General features: G+C 51.4%; 1 long non-coding RNA gene across 1 annotated transcript; it reads right to left on the reverse strand.

Moving 5' to 3' along the window:
- Nucleotides 1-2484: 2484 nt before the first annotated feature.
- Nucleotides 2485-13246, reverse strand: LOC111528396. The gene is made up of 3 exons (XR_002726966.3): nt 13078-13246; nt 11975-12095; nt 2485-6652 (listed from the first exon to the last, which is right to left on the reverse strand). It is a non-coding gene; the product is annotated as an uncharacterized LOC111528396 (long non-coding RNA).
- Between the last annotated feature and the right edge of the window lie 2748 nt (nt 13247-15994).

Consider the following 15994-nt stretch of genomic DNA (forward strand, 5'->3'; position numbering starts at 1 on the left):
TTTATTTATTTATTTAGAGACAGAGTCTCACTCTGTCACCCAGGCTGGAGTGTGATCTTGGCTCACTGCAAGCTCCACCTCCCGGGTTCACGCCATTCTTCTGCCTCAGCCTCACAAGTAGCTGGGACTACCGGCACCTGCCACCACGCCCGGCAAATTTTTTGTATTTTTAGTAAAGATGGGGTTTCACCGTGTTAGCCAGATGGTCTCAATCTCCTCACCTCATGATCCGCCTGCCTCGGCCTCCCAAAGTGCTGGGATTCCAGGCGTGAGCTACCACGCCTGGCCATGCCCAGATAATTTTTAAAATTTTTTTTATAGAGATGAGGTCTCCCTGTGTTGCCCAGGCTGGTCTTGAACTCCTGGCCTCCAGCAGCCTCCCACCTCAGCCTTCCAAAGTGTTGGAATTACAGGCCTGAGCCTCTGTGTCCAGCCGATCCAGCATGCTTTTAAGGCACAAATCGGGCACTTTCATGACCCTCACGCTGGCCCAGCAGAACCAGTGGGTTCCAATGCCTGAGCTACTCCCTGCTGTGCCTGGGGGTACCTGGGGCTGTCCTGCCTCTCTGGCCAAGGCCTGGCTCTGTCCCTGGGCTGTGACCACTCTTCTGTCATCCCAGGCTGGGTACCCATGGGCAGCCCTACAGTATCTGTTGCACAGAGCGGAACTCAGGCTGCATGGGTGCCTCACATGTGCCCATGTGCCCCACAGCATGTGCCTGTGTGCCCCGAGGTCCGCCAGTAGCTCCTGCTCTTCCTTCTGACCTCTGGTTGGGGGCTGGCCATTTTTCTGCTTGTTTCTCTAGCTCCGCTACCGGGCACATGGTCCCTGCTGGGTAGGCTGCAGGCCAGGGTGAGTTGCTGACCTTCTGACCCTGGCTGTGCACCTGCCGTCCTGTCCTGGGTGGCTGCTACTGGCCCAGGGGTAGCTTGGGGGCTTTCAAGTTTCTGCCCATGCTGGCCGCACGACCCCACGTCCCTCCCCTGGGTAGGGACCTGTGATTCTCAGAGCTGGGGTCCATCGCCCTCCTAAGGGCCCCCTTCGCCCTGGCCATGGTCTAAATGCTCACTCCTGTTGTTGGAGAGGCCAGCTGGGTGACAGGGAAAAGCCCAGAGCCCCGGGCTTCCTGTGGATCTGGGCTCAGCATGGGCTGTGGTACAGAGGCCTGGCCTTGCCTGCTAAGGGACACCGGCTGGCAGTGCCTGCGGAGGGCGGAGGAGGAATTCCTCCCTCTAGTGCCCTCTGGACCCTGGGAGAGCAGGACCTCTGTGTCCACACTGCCTGCCGCCGGGCCTCTGGGGACTGGGGAAGCAGACACGGTCCCAGGACTGTTGCGGGAGGAAGAGGCTGTGGCTGCTCTTTCCCGGGGATCTGGCTCCAGGAGGCTCCGGTGACCACTGGGCTGGAGCAGACCAGTGCCGGGCATGTCCTGCCAGTGCCAGCCCCGCCGCCAGCCATGGGCACTTGTTCCTGGAGCTCCGTGGCTGGGTCCCGCCGTCTCCACTGCTGCCCTGCCCTGCCATGTTCACCTCCAGTTGATCCAGCAGTGGGGACGGGCTTCTTAGAACGCCCTCAGGCTTTCCTTTTGTGCCTTTAGATGACGTGAAATACAGCACAGCCAGGCAAAGCAGGTGCCAGAGACACTGGCTGGCCCGAGGAACGGCCTGTCTGCCGTGAGGAAAACCCACACCGCGTGGTGGCTGGGAGGCCGGGAGTTTTCGCATGCCGGAAACCTGCTGTGTTTCTCTACCTAACAGGAAAATCTGGTAAGACCCGGTCACATCCAGGCGGACTGTGTGCCTCGCAACCCGCGGGTTAACACAGGCTCCCAGTGACTGATGCGGGAGAGCTCCGTGAACCTGCGCGAGGCCGCCGGCCTTGGTGCCCCGGAGACAGCGACCCCAGCGGCCACGTGACGGTGATGCGTGTCTGTGGTCAGGTGTGTGCAGAGTGCCGCAAGGCCTGACCTCCCAGCCGGAGGCTCTGACAAGGCCTGCGTCCACACGGAAGGAGCAGTGGAGAGCCCAAGTGTGTGGAGGAAGGCGGGTTCTGACCCCGTTCTTCTGCAGCGGCTCCACCCGGGGTTGTTGGGACGGGGGAGGTGCTGAGGGGGGGCTTTGTGTTTGGATTAGAAGCTGGCAATTGTCACATTAAGACCTCTAAGCTGCTGCAACGTGAGAAGATGTTACACAACCAGGGCCCCTGGGCTGAGGCCGAGCAGGGGCCCAGGCGAGTGGCGGGAAGGGCCCCAGGCAGGGCCAGAGCTGCCTGTGCACAGCAGGGGAGAGGGGAGGAGCTGCGGCCTGGTGGTCTCAGCCCCAGGCAGAATGGAGTGTCGGGGAGGACACTGCCCATCCCTTCACTCCCCCAGGACGGCCGGCCCCTGGGAGAGCCCCTGGGGGAGCCAGTTTCCTGTAAGCAGAAGGGCGAGTGGTTGGGATCCAGGGGTGTCTGACGGTTGTGGACTCAGGGCCCAGAGGAAGGGTTTGGGATTTGGGGCTCCTGTGACCCCGCAGGTCCCTGAAGACGTCCATCAGGACCCTGGCTGTGTGGAGGTGTAGGGTCCAGCCCTACAGGGCTTAGCAGGTGTTTTCCCTGTGTGTGGAGATGAGAGATTGTAATAAATAAAGACACAAGATAAAGAGAGAAAGAGAAAGCAGCTGGGCCCTGGGGACCACTACCTTCAAGACGCGGAGACCGGTAGTGGCCCCGAACGGCTGGGCTCGCTGATATTTACTGCATCCAAGACAAGGGGGCAGGGTCAGGAGGGTGAATCTTCTAAGTGATTGACAAGGTGAAGTCAGTCATGTGATTACAGGATGGGGGCCCCTCCCTTTTAGGCAGCTGAAGCAGAGAGAGAAGGCAGCATACGTCAGCGTTTTCTTCTCTGCACTTATAAGAAAGATTAAAGACTTTAAGACTTTCACTATTTCTTTTACTGCTATCTACTACAAACTTCAAAGAGGAAGCAGGAGTACGGGAGGAGCATGATATGCAACAAAGTAATATTAAAAGCTAATGATTAATAATGTTTATAATAATGATTGATAATTGTCCATGATCATCTCTATATCTAATTTGTATTATGACTATTCTTATTCTAGCTAATTTCTTTATTATACTAAAACAGTTTGTGCCTTCAGTCTCTTGCTTCAGTACCTAGGTACTCTTTCACCCACATGGAGGCAGAGGTGACAGGTGTGCAGGGCAGCGTACCTGGACCCAGATGGCAGGCACGTCACTGACTAGTGACCGGGGCTCTGCCCACCTGGCCCGGCGCGTTGGACCCCTCGCTGTGCGGCTTTGCCCTGGCTGCTTTCCTGATTCATCAGGGTTTAGTCCTTGTTCTGCTGCCTCTGAGCGCCTGTGACCTGCCAAGGCCCCTACCCTCAGCCTGGGTCCCTTGGGGTGCCGCTGACTGTCTGGGACCCTGAGGCTGCCCCTGTGGTAGGTGTGTCCACCCCCACACCCACCCAAGCGACGCAGAGGAATGAAAAATAATGCCTCAAGGAGCTGGTCCAGGGCCGGGAGCAGTGGCTTATGCCTGCAATCCCAGCACTTTGAGAGGCCGAGGTGGGAGGACTGCTTGAGCCCAGGAGTTTGAGAACAGCTTGGGCACACATGGTGAGACTGTCTCCACAAAAAATTAAAAATAGCCAGGTGTGGTGGCACGCACCTAGAGTTCCAGCTACAGAAAGCTCTTACAGGGGAGGAGGGATAAGCCTGAGCTCAGGAGGTCGAGGCTACAGGGAACCCCAGGTGATTGCACCACTGCACTCCAGCCTGGGTGACAGAGCGACACCATCTCTTGGGAAAAATAAAAAGGAGCTGGTCAGGGAGGCCTAGAGCAAATAGCTGCTAGAATGTGGCACTGCCCAGGGCGGGGAGGGCTGGGGGTCCTTGAGGTGGACCAGGAGCCTGAGTTGAGGGTTGAGGGCAGGTGGAGGGGCCGGAAGGCCCAGGGCTGTCTTAGGAGAGCCCTCCTGACACCTAGGCCCTGGGCCGGGTTCCTCCTGGTGGAACATCCCAGACCTGAGCCCTCCCGCTCACTTTTCCTTGGACCTACATGCAAGGAGCTGGGGCAGCCGTCTGCCCCCAGGCTGAGGCCCCAGGACAGGCCCCCCCTCACTTTGGTAGTGGTCAGACCCAGGGCGGGCGCAAGCCCTTGGCAATGCTCCCCGACACTGCCCCTTGGACCTCAGGGGTGTGGGGAGGACAGACCAGAGCAGGACCCAGGAGGCCATGAGGGTGGGTGGGAGTCATGGTCCTGGCAGCCCCACATTCAAGGATTCTGCTCTCCTGTACCTACCCCCGGAGGGGGAAACTCTTGAGGGAGCATGGGCCCTGTCTCCCCGCCTGCCCTTCTGGGAGATCAAGAGTTGCTGTGAAATTTCTAGAACAGTGCCTGGCCTGGCGGATGGGCATGGAGGCACCTCCTGGCTGTGCCCTGGTGCGGCCTGACAGGGCTGGAGTCCTGTTGGGCTGTGGGCAGGTCCTCAGACAGCCTCCTGGCTCCTGCTTCACCCCCTCCCCACAGCCCCTGTGCCAGCGGCTATGCAAACAGAGGCCAGGAAGCGAGGTGATGCTCCCTTTGTTTCTGGCAAAGCGTGTGGCACCTGGAGCCACCTTCCGGGTTCACGGCCCTGGGGCCCTGGGGAGGGAGGGAACGGGGTGCACAGTGGCCAGGGATGTTCAGCGTCACCGGTGGAAGGGGTGAAACCCGTTCTTCCTAGTGGTGAGGGTTTGCCCTTACTCCGGAAAGCAGACTGGAGCGGGGCCCACTTCAAAGCACAGGGCTGGGAGCTGCGACCTTGGCCCTCTGTGGACGAGGGAAAGGCGGGTGGCCCTGGACTGGTGAAGGACTGGCCATGAGGAGTTCTGTAGGGGCCCCCCTCCTGCCAGCCCCCAGCCCACAGTTGACCACTGCCTGTCCTGGAGCAGGAGATTTCCTTCCTGCAGCCCCGGACCTGGGATCTGAGACCCAGAAGCTGACTCCATCCTTTGTCTGTTCTGTTCTGAGGCCACCCCTGCCCCTACCTCGAGGTGGCCCTAGGCTTGCCTGCCCATCCGCCTGCAGTGTTGGCTGAAGAGGGTAACACGCATGCGCCCTGCTGGCTGCTCCCGGCTGCTTCCCGGCGGCTCCCTGGTGGTGCCCCGACTGTGCCCCGCTGGCCTTGGGTCTGGTGGGCGTAGCCCTCCTGATGGCACCAGGTCGCACGCTGGAGCACGTGGGCCTCGCGATGCTGATGGAGGCGGGTTCCTGGGCATGTAGAGCTGTCCCTTACACAAAGCAGCTGAGGGGCCTCCGGCCAGCCCCCCCCAACCCCAGGGGTTAGGGCTCTGCCATGGGGGTGTGGGCATCTCCTCTGACAAACAACATGTGCATTTGATTGGTGTTCCTGAGTCACCGTGGACCAGGCAGCCTGCCAGAGCGGCTGATTCTTAGCGGGGAGCTGGGGCCGGGCAGACACCCTGACTCCCTGGGGCTCCCAGCAGGGCGCCACTGGCAACAGGCAGCCTCCTCCCTCTGGCTGCCGGGCCTCTGTCCCTTTCCCAGCCTGGGACTGGGGCCACCGCTCCACACCACACTGCACTGTCCTTGTCTGCCCCAGCAGAGGGTGAAGGTGGCTGGTGGCTGAGGACCCCCTGCCCAGGCCCACACTTCTTGCTCAGGCCCCATAAGTCACTTGGGATCTGGAGAGCTGGGACTTCGACCTGGGAGGGAGGCACCTGGCCGTGACCGTCAGGCATGTGTAGAGAGGTGCCTGGCTGTGACTCTCAGGCTGTGACCCTCAGGCGTGTGTCCCTGGCAAGTTGCTGTCCACCGGCCCCACCGTCTGTAACGCGTGGCTCGGCCAAGGTGATTCCGGGGTAAAGACCCATGAGGCGCCATCTTTGTTCCTAGGCTGAGCCTGTGGTGCCCTGGGCAGGGCGGGTGGAAGAAGCAGCAGGGAGGCCTGCTTAGTGGTGGAGTGTGCGCCCACATGGATGTCTCTTGACGACGGAATGCAGAGGGCGCAGGGCGTGCCGGGTGGAGAGCTGCCCAGCCATGCCAGCAAGGCCCCGGTGTCCCTCCCACCTGCCGTTAGCACCGGGAGCTGCTCTGCTGGCGCCTCCCGCAGACTCGGGCTCTGGAGGTCTACAGAGCAGCCGGGAGGGTGATGCCCAGGCAGGGGTGGAGGCACCAGGCCCCTGGGTTGCAGATGGAGGTAAATGGGGGAAGGGAGGCCGGGGGTCTCTGGGCCTCTCACCGGCAGCTGCCCAGCCCAGGGTCTCTGATACCAGGGAGTCCATGTCTGCTCGGTCCCTCCTCCAAGCCTGTCAGCCCACCCTCATTTCTGCCTCTGTGGCTATGTGGTCTGCACCCACCCGAACCAGGCACTGGCTGGGGCAGGGAGGCTGCCTTGGGCTGGGGCCAATCCCGGAATCCAGGCTCAGTTGGCACCAACAGGGAGGTGTTATGGGAAGGTGGAGAACTTGGCGTCGGAGGGCATGGCGGCCACCAGGGCTGGTGGGATGGGGCGAGGGTGGTGGTGACTCGTGGCCTGTAGCTCTGAGGAGCATCTGGCTTTCCTGTGGATTCGCTGTAGCACCTGGTCACAATGTTGCAGCATTTCCCTGGCTGCTTGTCTCGGAATTAATATCTGTTTCCTGAAGAGAGAAATGAATTTTCATGGCGTAAAATCTAAACAAATATTTCTATTTATTTTCCACTCCTATTGTCCTGTTTCAGAACTTATTGTGCAGCCCAAGATTTTAAAGTCAGATTTTCATTTGGTGTGAAGCAGGCTCAGGAGGAGGAGGGGGAGGAAGCTGGGGACTCGGGCTGGGCTTTCCTTGCTCATCCTCACAATGGCCACAGGGCCCGCTGCCCTCTCATCTGCGTCAGGTCCTGAGTTCTGAGTCCAGAAGCCGTCGCTGTGCTGTTGGAGCCCACCAAGCCCATCCCTTGTGGGGACAGCTCCCTCCAAGCCCCCCTGGGGGATGGACACTGAGGGTGGGGCAGGGGAGCAAGGGTAGGTCCCAGGCAGGTCCTCCCAGGGCCTGGTGAACACAGCGGCCCATCGAGGGCTCCCCAGACTCCCTCAGCCAGTTCTTTCCGAGAACAGAACAGTTAAGACCAAGCCCTCCAATGGAGGTGTGGGGAGAGGGCGTGGCTCCCGTCCCAGGAGGCAGGTGAGCTTCTGGGGATTCCAGCTTACCTGCCCCACAGCTGCACCCTGCCTGTGCCTGTGCCCTGGGGAACCCAGAGCCGGCAGGGGCCAAGGCAGTGGGATCTCGGGGGAGCTCAAGCCTCAACTGTCCCCTCGCTGGAGGCTGGAGGCCAAGATGGTGTCCACGCTGGGCGGCTTGCAGAGGTAAGGGGGGCAACTGGGCCCTCCCAGGTGGACAAAGCGTGTCATCTGTGGCTATTCTGAGAGACTGACAGGAGTGGGTTTTGTGTTTGTCTTTCAAAGGAAGTGACTTGGATCCTAGTCAGGCTTCCCTGAACTCACCTGCCTTGGCTTCATTTCGGACGTAGGGGCCCACCTGCCCAGGCCTGGGGCTGCTCCTGGGCATTTGGGGTTCTGGGATGTGGGCCCAGTGAGGAAGCTCCAACACTGGCGTGGAGATGCTCAAGTGTCCAGCTGACGGCCGGGGAGGGCGAGACCTGCTGGGCTTGGGACCTCCCAGTCTCAGTCTGTGGCTCAGGCCCGTGGCTGGGCTGTGGTGGTGGGAGTGCCAGGCGCTTGCTGGAACACTGGTCGTGTGTGCGCATTAGGATGCTCCCGGGGCTCTGGGTGGTGAGGGGGAAGCTGGGCTCTGCTGTGCTGTCTGCCTTCTATAAACAGAGGGGAGGTGGATTTCTTCCCAGTTAGTTTGAAGGGGAGATGGGTGTAGCTAGGAATGCCTTGCATTTTCCTTCTCCTGTTCACCATCCTGTTTGGGGTGATTCCAGGGCAGTTCGAAGCCGCTCCTGCGCTCGCAGGTCCCTACCTCCCTGGGGCCTGTGCTGCCATGAATTCAATCACCTTCCTTTAAGGAGTGACTTAAAATCAGCTGTTGGGACACTGGTCAAGGACACCCTGTCACAGGGCTGAGAGGTGTGGGGCCGGCTGCCTGGCCTGGACTGTCCTAGGTGCCCCCTCCTGTGGAGGTTCTGGCCATATTGTGAAGAGGCCTAGGGGCTGGGGAATCAGGCTCACTTGATTAGCTGGGCCAAGCTGAGGCCCCGCTGGCTGCCCTGGGGCCCCCTGAGGTCTACCAGGGTGGGTGTGCCTGACCCCAGCTGAGACTCTGTGGGTGAGACCTGGGCAACAAGAGTGAAGCCACGTCTCCAAAAAAAAAAAAAAAAAACCCCACACCCACAAAAACTTTAATCTCAATTTTTTTTCTTTTCTTTCTTTCTTTTTTTTTTTTTGAGAAGGAGTTTCACTTTGTTGCCCAGACTGGAGTGCAGTGGCACGATCTTGGCAAACTCCATCTCCCGAGTTCACGCCATTCTCCTACCTCAGCCTCCTGAGTAGCTGGGACTACAGGCGCCGGCCACCATGCCTGGCTAATTTTTTGTATTTTTAGTAGAGACGGGGTTTCACTGTGTTAGCCAGGATGGTCTCGATCTCCTCATCTCGTGATCCGCCCATCTCGGCCTCCCAAAGTGCTGGGATTACAGGATTGAGCCACCGCGCCCGGCCGCCCTTGCAGGATTATAACTGAGACAGTAAAAAACATCTGCCTTAACTGACTCCAGGTTACTTCTAACCTCCAGGCTGCCCTTGTTCATTCCTGGGTGGAGGCTGAGCTAACTTTGGGAGGAACAAACTTATAGTTTAGCTTTGAAACAAAAATGGTAAGAGTCCTTTCCCAAAACAAACCTTCTTACTGCCTGTGAACTAGACTGTCTAAAACCACAGGATTAGAAGTTATGGTAATCTTACTAAATTCAAGCTGTAGCTATGGATCATTAAACCAATATCAATGTCTTCTTCTTTTTTTTTTTTTTTTGAGACGGAGTCTCGCTCTGTCGCCCAGGCTGGAGTGCAGTGGCGCTATCTCGGCTCACTGCAAGCTCCACCTTCTGGGTTTACGCCATTCTCCTGCCTCAGCCTCCCGAGTAGCTGGGACTCCAGGCGCCCGTCACTATGCCCGGCTAATTTTTCTGTGTTTTTAGTAGAGACGGGGTTTTACTGTGTTAGCCAGGATGGTCTTGATCTCCTGACCTTGTGATCTGCCCGCCTTGGCCTCCCAGAGTGCTGGGATTACAGGTGTGAGCCACCGCGCCCAGCCTAAAGTGTTCTTTATTAAAGATTACACAAATAGAGACCATTCTGTCTTGGGCTGCATTTACAGTTTTGTAACTTTTATGCCAAATTTTGACACCTTGTTGTATTTGGCAGGGATAAGTATGAAATTGCTCGATTAATCAATGCAAACAAAAATGGATGCCGGCAATTTCTTAGGACGTTTCTAGTATTATTTACCAATAATTTAAAATCCAGCTTATTAAAGATTTGACTTAAGTCGTGTGAACTTGAAAAGGCATTTGACTAGTTTTTTTCTTTAGTATCTAAGTACTTTTATTTTTAAAGCCAATTAATTGAGCTCTTTTATATATTTTTACTAGTGAAACATTGTGCACACAACACATAAATACATAGACATATTAGGCATGCTGATAGAAGTACATCTTAACAGATTTACAAAGACTTTTTCTTTCTTTATCTTAGACTTTCAGATTCTTAATAACCTGTTTCAGAACCCTAGGCAGTTGTTAGCTAGAGTCTTAAATTTACATATTAAAGGAAACAACTCAGGTGAAAATCAAATAGCAAAATTTACGACATATGGTATGGAGAGAGAAAGTCTGGTGTGCTAGAGGGAGATTAAAGATGGATGCCAAATCACACATAAAATTATAAAAATCCACCATTGGATTATATAAGGAGACAAATTTTATTTTATTTAGACAGGGACTACCCATCTTGTAACTGGACCTCCGAGCTCTGGGCAGAGCCCACACTGAATCCTGGATTTCCAAAAAGGGAGAATGATTATGGGGCTAGATCGTGTGATGCTTTTACAGGGCACTTAATTTTTTTTTTTTTTTTTCCTTTTTTAAAGAAAGACATTTCTAAGTGTTTCAAATAACTATTTTACTCAATAAATCAGGTAACACAATACAAAAGCAAGCAGTTTAAAAGCTAAGACAGGCTGGACGTGGTGGCTCACGCCTGTAACGCCTACATTTTGGGAGGCCAAGGTGGGTGGATCACCTGAGGTCAGGAGTTCAAGACCAGTCTGGCAAACATGATGAAACCTTGTCTCTACTAAAAATACAAAAAATTAGCCAGGCATGGTGGTGGGCACCTGTAATCCCAGCTACTCAGCAGGCAGAAGCAGGAGAATCGCTTGAACCCAGGAGGCAGAGGTTTTAGTGAACCAAGATTGTGCCACTGCACTCCAGCCTGGGCAAGAAGAATGAAACTCCGTCTCAAAAAAAAAAAAAAAAAAAAAAAAGCTGAGATGAACTTGTCTGTTTACACATTTGGGGGTTCCATGGGAACCCAAAGGGAGTCTGGTGCCTTCTTAGTTTTCTTTAAGGAACCTCAGGCTCTTATAAACTATTTTAGGTCTCTCGTGCAGCAGAGGGTGCAAGAGAAAGGAGAGATAGCAGAAGTAGATAAAGAAAAACAGAACTCAGTCAACTGAGAAAAAAAAAAAAAAACTTTTGCTCAAAAAAAGGACAAGGTCCCAAAAACATGAAGAACATGAAGAAGGCCTTTTAAATACACACACACACACACACACACACACACACACACACACACCTTGGATGTTAGCTTTTAATTAAGCTGACTTTAACTATTGAGCTCCTTTAAAAAAATATTTTTAAATCTCATTACCATATTTCACCTGGGACAAATTGCTGCTGTTTCATAAATACAGGCATTGCCCTTTCAATTTGGTCTGGCTAGCAAAAAGGTAGTCTTGTTATGTAAATAAAGTCCCTTTAGTGGTCAAAATAAAAAATATTTCCTCTTTTTTTTTTTTTTTTTTTGGCTGGTATCTTTCTCCCCCACCACACCATCTTGTGTGTGTGTGTGTTTGGGGCTGGGCAGGGGGGACCTTAACCATTTGAGAGGCCTTGTTCCTAGTAATTTGGAACTTTTCTTCAGATTTGATAAAGTCAGATAGAGTTGGTCAAACCCAATGGGTAAAAGACTGAAAAACAACAAAAACAGAGACAAACAACAACACTAACAAACAGTTCAGTAAAACAAACAATCACACAACTTATTACTGAGTGCTCTAATGGTAAGGAGAAATTAAGACCAGCTGGTTGATAACTGTAGCCAAGACAGAACCCCAGTTCAGCTCCTTACCTAGGGTCTCAGGCTGAAGATACTCTCTGCCATCTTAGAAGCAGGAAAAAAAAGAAAAACCTCATCTTCCCTGTTGGAAACAAGCGCAAACTCCACAAAGGAGTTACTGCCTCCCATCGCCACGGAAGCAGGAGGACTTGCCTTCCTCGTTGGAAGCAAGTAAAACAACTCCAAAGAAAACAGGGAGTTGTACAGCAAAAGAAACTTTAGATTTTGACCAAATTTTGGGAGATCAGGGAATTTTTGGAGGGGGTGCGCCCAGACCTCAGCAAATTGTCCTATTGGTTTGAGCCATAAAGTTAGCTCATGTCAGTACCAAGCGCCGATAGGAGGTTTGCCAAAGGTCAGGGGCATCTCCCCTGAGAATCCCTCCATCGTTACCGAAATACAAACCCTGAAAATTTGAGATAGGTCTACAAAAGGAAAGTATCTTGGGCTCCCGAAATCACTAAGCTAAAGCAAAATGTCAAACTGGGAACTGCTTAGGGCCAACCTGCCTCTCATTCTCTTCACAGTCTCCCCTCTGCTCACTGAGACAAACACATGTCTGACTGCTTCCTTCGGAGAGGCTAATGAGAGACTCAAAAGAATGCAACTGTTTGTCTCTTACCTGCCTATGACCTGGAAGCCTTCCCCGCTTCCAGTTGTCCTGCTTTTGCTTTCAGTTGTTCCACCTTTCCAGACCAAACCAATGTTCATCTTGCATATGTTGATTGATGTCTCATGTCTCCCTACAATGTATAAAAAAAAACCAAGCTGTGCTCTGACTACCTTGGGCACATGTGGTCAGGACTTCCTGAGGCTGGGTAACAAACGCGCATCGTCAACCTTGGCACAATAAACTTTCCAAATTAACTGAGATGTGTCTCAAATTTTTAGGTTCACATTTTGGTAACCACAGAGGGATTCTGACCTTTGACAAACCTCCTATTGGTGCTTGGTACTGGCGTGAGCTAACTTTATGGCTCAAATCAACAGGATAATTTGCTGATGTCTGAGAGCACCCCCTCCAGAGAATCCCTAATCTCCCCAAATTGGTCAAGATATGAAGCTTATTTTGCCGTACAACTCTTCCTCCGTTTTTTTGTTTTTTTGTTTTTTTTTTGGAGTTTTACTTGTTTCTAACAAGGAAGGCAAGTTCTCCTGCTTCCACGACGATGGAAGGAAGGTAACTCCTTTATGGAGTTTGAGCTCACTTCCAACAGAGAAGACGAGTTTCTTTTCCTGTTCTAGGATGATAGAGAGCTGTTTTCAGCCTGAGACCCTTCCCTAGGTAAGTAAGTGAACTGGGGTTCTGTCTTGGCTCACGAGACAACCAGCTGGTCTTAATTTCTCCGCACCGTCAGAGTGCTTAGTGATATATTGTTGGGTTTTTTGTTGTTGTTGTTTGTTCTTGTCTTTCTTTCATTGGATTTGACCAACTCAGCCTGACTTGGTCAAATCCGAGTGAGAATTCCAAATTGTGGGTAACAAGGCCTCTCTAATTTGGCTAAAATTCCTTCTAGCTGCAGAGGTGGAAAAAAGATCAAACATAAAAGCATGTGTTTGGTTTCTGTGTTTGCTTTCTGTCTTAAAAAAAAAATTGTTCCTTCATTTACTTTTCTTCCACCCTATACCTCCTTCCCCCTTTGCCATCTGCAGTACCAAAGACTCTAGAGAAGACTTCTAATGACTTGAACCCTTTAAAGAATTCAGAACAAAGGCCCCACTCACCGCTTTTTGGGTGTTCTGTCTTCATTGTGGTTTCAAGAGTCATGGGCAGGTTCTTCTTAGGGCTAAAGCTCTGTTTTCCTGTATTGCATGACCTGACCTCTTTGGCTTTGGGGGTACCATAGATGACCTTGCACTGTGAGAGGATTTGACCTCGGTGTGTATAATGGCAGATGAGAGCTACAAAGTTATGGGTGGCTGAGTACAGTCTACAGGAAGTGGTCTTTTTTTTTATTTTCTCTCCTAGGAGGTTGTTATTTAAGGATCCTAATTCTAGTTTGGAGATGCATTCTAAAGGGTCTTCTCTATTGCTTTTCTCTCAACATTAATCTCGGTTTGGTTTGTCTGTGTGCATTTGTGTGAGGAACTGAACTGTTGTTTTCATAGGTAAATGAGAGACTGAATTTTTCAGCTCCAAAGAGAAAGGGTATTTGCTTCTCCCAGCCAAAGGGCCCCTGGGTGACCAGGGGGCCTCATGGGAGTATCTAGGGAGTTGACCCCCCTGTGACGTGCAGCAGCCCTTCAGGGAAATCCCCTCAAAAGTTAATTTAAAAATAGTTCATCCAGGAAACACATATAAAGGCTGATCACCCAGCGTTTTGAGCCCTCTCTGAGGTCATAGACCTCTGGAGAGAGAAACTGAGACTTGTAAGAGGGCAGAAATGACTCAGCGGTGACACACTGTGGAGTCCTGCCCACAAGCAGCACACATCAATCCACCACACAAAAACCTAGGCCACAGCTTAGTTCCTCCTTTTGAGACAAAAAAGCAGGAAACAAATAATCCCAGAATGAGAAGAAAACTCAGAGAATGATCCCCTTTTGAGCATTCTGTAGGTTTTAAGGCACATCTACTTGCCAGAGTAAAATGGAAGTAATACAGTCTTTGTGCACATTTACATTAAGGAAAAAAGAGCCCTAAAGTTGACCCCAAACCAATAGAGTTCCTATGTCCCCTTTTCCCCTGTTTTCTTTTCTACCTGCTTTAAATCTGCTGTTACCTTTCTACTGAGATAAAAATCACTGTTTTGATCTAACAGGTCTTTTTTGCAAGCCAGTGAACTTATATTTATCTCATGGCTAAAGTACTGAAGTAAAAGCTATAGAATCTTTGTGTGTGTATGAGTGATGTATATGTCTATGTGTGTATATAGTTGAAGACCTTTATAATAGACTTATATAATTTTATGTTCACTTGGCAATTAAGTCTGCTTTAGTTTCCCTCTAGCTCACCAGACTTTCTCTTCATACCTTATTATGTAAACTTAGCTATTTGACTTTCATCTGAGTTGTTTCCTTTAATATGCAAATATAAGGCTATTTCACAACCTTAGGGTTGTGAAACAGGCTATCAAGAATCCGCATGGTGGCTCAAGCCTGTAATCCCAGCACTTTGGGAGGCCGAGATGGGCGGATCACGAGGTCAGGAGATCGAGACCATCCTGGCTAACACGGTGAAACCCCGTCTCTACTAAAAAATACAAAAAACTAGCCGGGCGAGGTGGCAGGCGCCTATAGTCCCAGCTACTCAGGAGGCTGAGGCAGGAGAATGGCGTAAACCCGGGAGGCGGAGCTTGCAGTGAGCTGAGATCAGGCCACTGCACTCCAGCCTGGGTGACAGAGTGAGACTCCGTCTCAAAACAAAACAAAACAAACAATCTGAAAGTCTAAGATAGGGAAAAAGTGGTCTTTATGAATCTATAAAATGTACTTCTGACTGGGTGTGGTGGCTCATACCTGTAATCCTAGCACATTGGGAGGCCAAGGAAGATGGATCACGTGAAGTCAGGAGTTCGAGACCAGCCTGGCCAACGTGGTGAAACCCTGTCCCTACTAAAAATACAAAAATTAGTGGGGCATGGTGGTGGGCGCCCATTATCTCAGTTACTCAGGAGGCTGAAGCGGGAGATTTGTTGGAACCCGGGAGGCAGAGGTTGAAATGAGCTGAGATCACGTGCCGTTGCACTCCAGCCCAGGCCGATAACAGTAAGACTCTGTCTCAAAAAAAAAAAAAAAAAGAAAGAAAGAAAGAAAAAAGATGTACTTCTATCAGCATTCCTAATATGTCTATGTATTTATGTGTTATGTGCACAATGTTTCACTAATCTAAGTAAATGAGTAAAATAAGATAATTAGGGAAATGTAGTAGGATAAATACTTGTAGACAAACTTGTCATAATTTAGAATCTAAAGTTATATTAAATTAAAAAATAGATATTTCATTATTTGAGTATTTTCCAACAAAAATATATTGTAGGAAAATATTCTTGCTGAAAGAAAAGGTGTCCTTTTAAAGGGGTGAATAATTTTGGTCTAATTCAAAGCTTATTTAAAGGTTATATATGAAACAAGATACAAAGTTATACAAATAGCAAACTTTTTTGGTAAGAAAGCTTAAAGAGAAATAATTTCATATTAGAATCTTGTATGATAAATTTAGTCCTAAAGTAAAATGACTGGTTGTTTAAGAAGGAGGGAAGTTCAGGACAAACCAGAAAATCCAAGCATGTCATGAATGGTCTATGGAAGTCACAATAAGAGGATGTATATAAAAAGAAACCAAAAACTTTTATATGATCAAGTTGTCACATTATTATTAAATTTTGGTTTGCTTAGAAAAAAAAACTGGGATTGGCTGGGCGCAGTGGCTCAAGCCTGTAATCCCAACACTTTGGGAGGCCGAGACGGGCAGATCACGAGGTCAGGAGATCTAGACCATCCTGGCTAACACGGTGAAACCCCCTCTCTACTAAAAAATACGAAAAACTAGCCGGGTGAGGTGTCGGGTGCCTGTAGTCCCAGCTACTCGGGAGGCTGAGGCAGGAGAATGGTGTAAACCCAGGAGGTGGAGCTTGTAGTGAGCTGAGATCCAGCCACTGCACTCCAGCCCAGGCAACAGAGCGAGACTCCATCTCAAAAA

The sequence above is a fragment of the Piliocolobus tephrosceles genome, chromosome 11, assembly GCF_002776525.5.
Source record: "Piliocolobus tephrosceles isolate RC106 chromosome 11, ASM277652v3, whole genome shotgun sequence".
Taxonomy (NCBI): Eukaryota; Metazoa; Chordata; class Mammalia; order Primates; family Cercopithecidae; genus Piliocolobus; species Piliocolobus tephrosceles.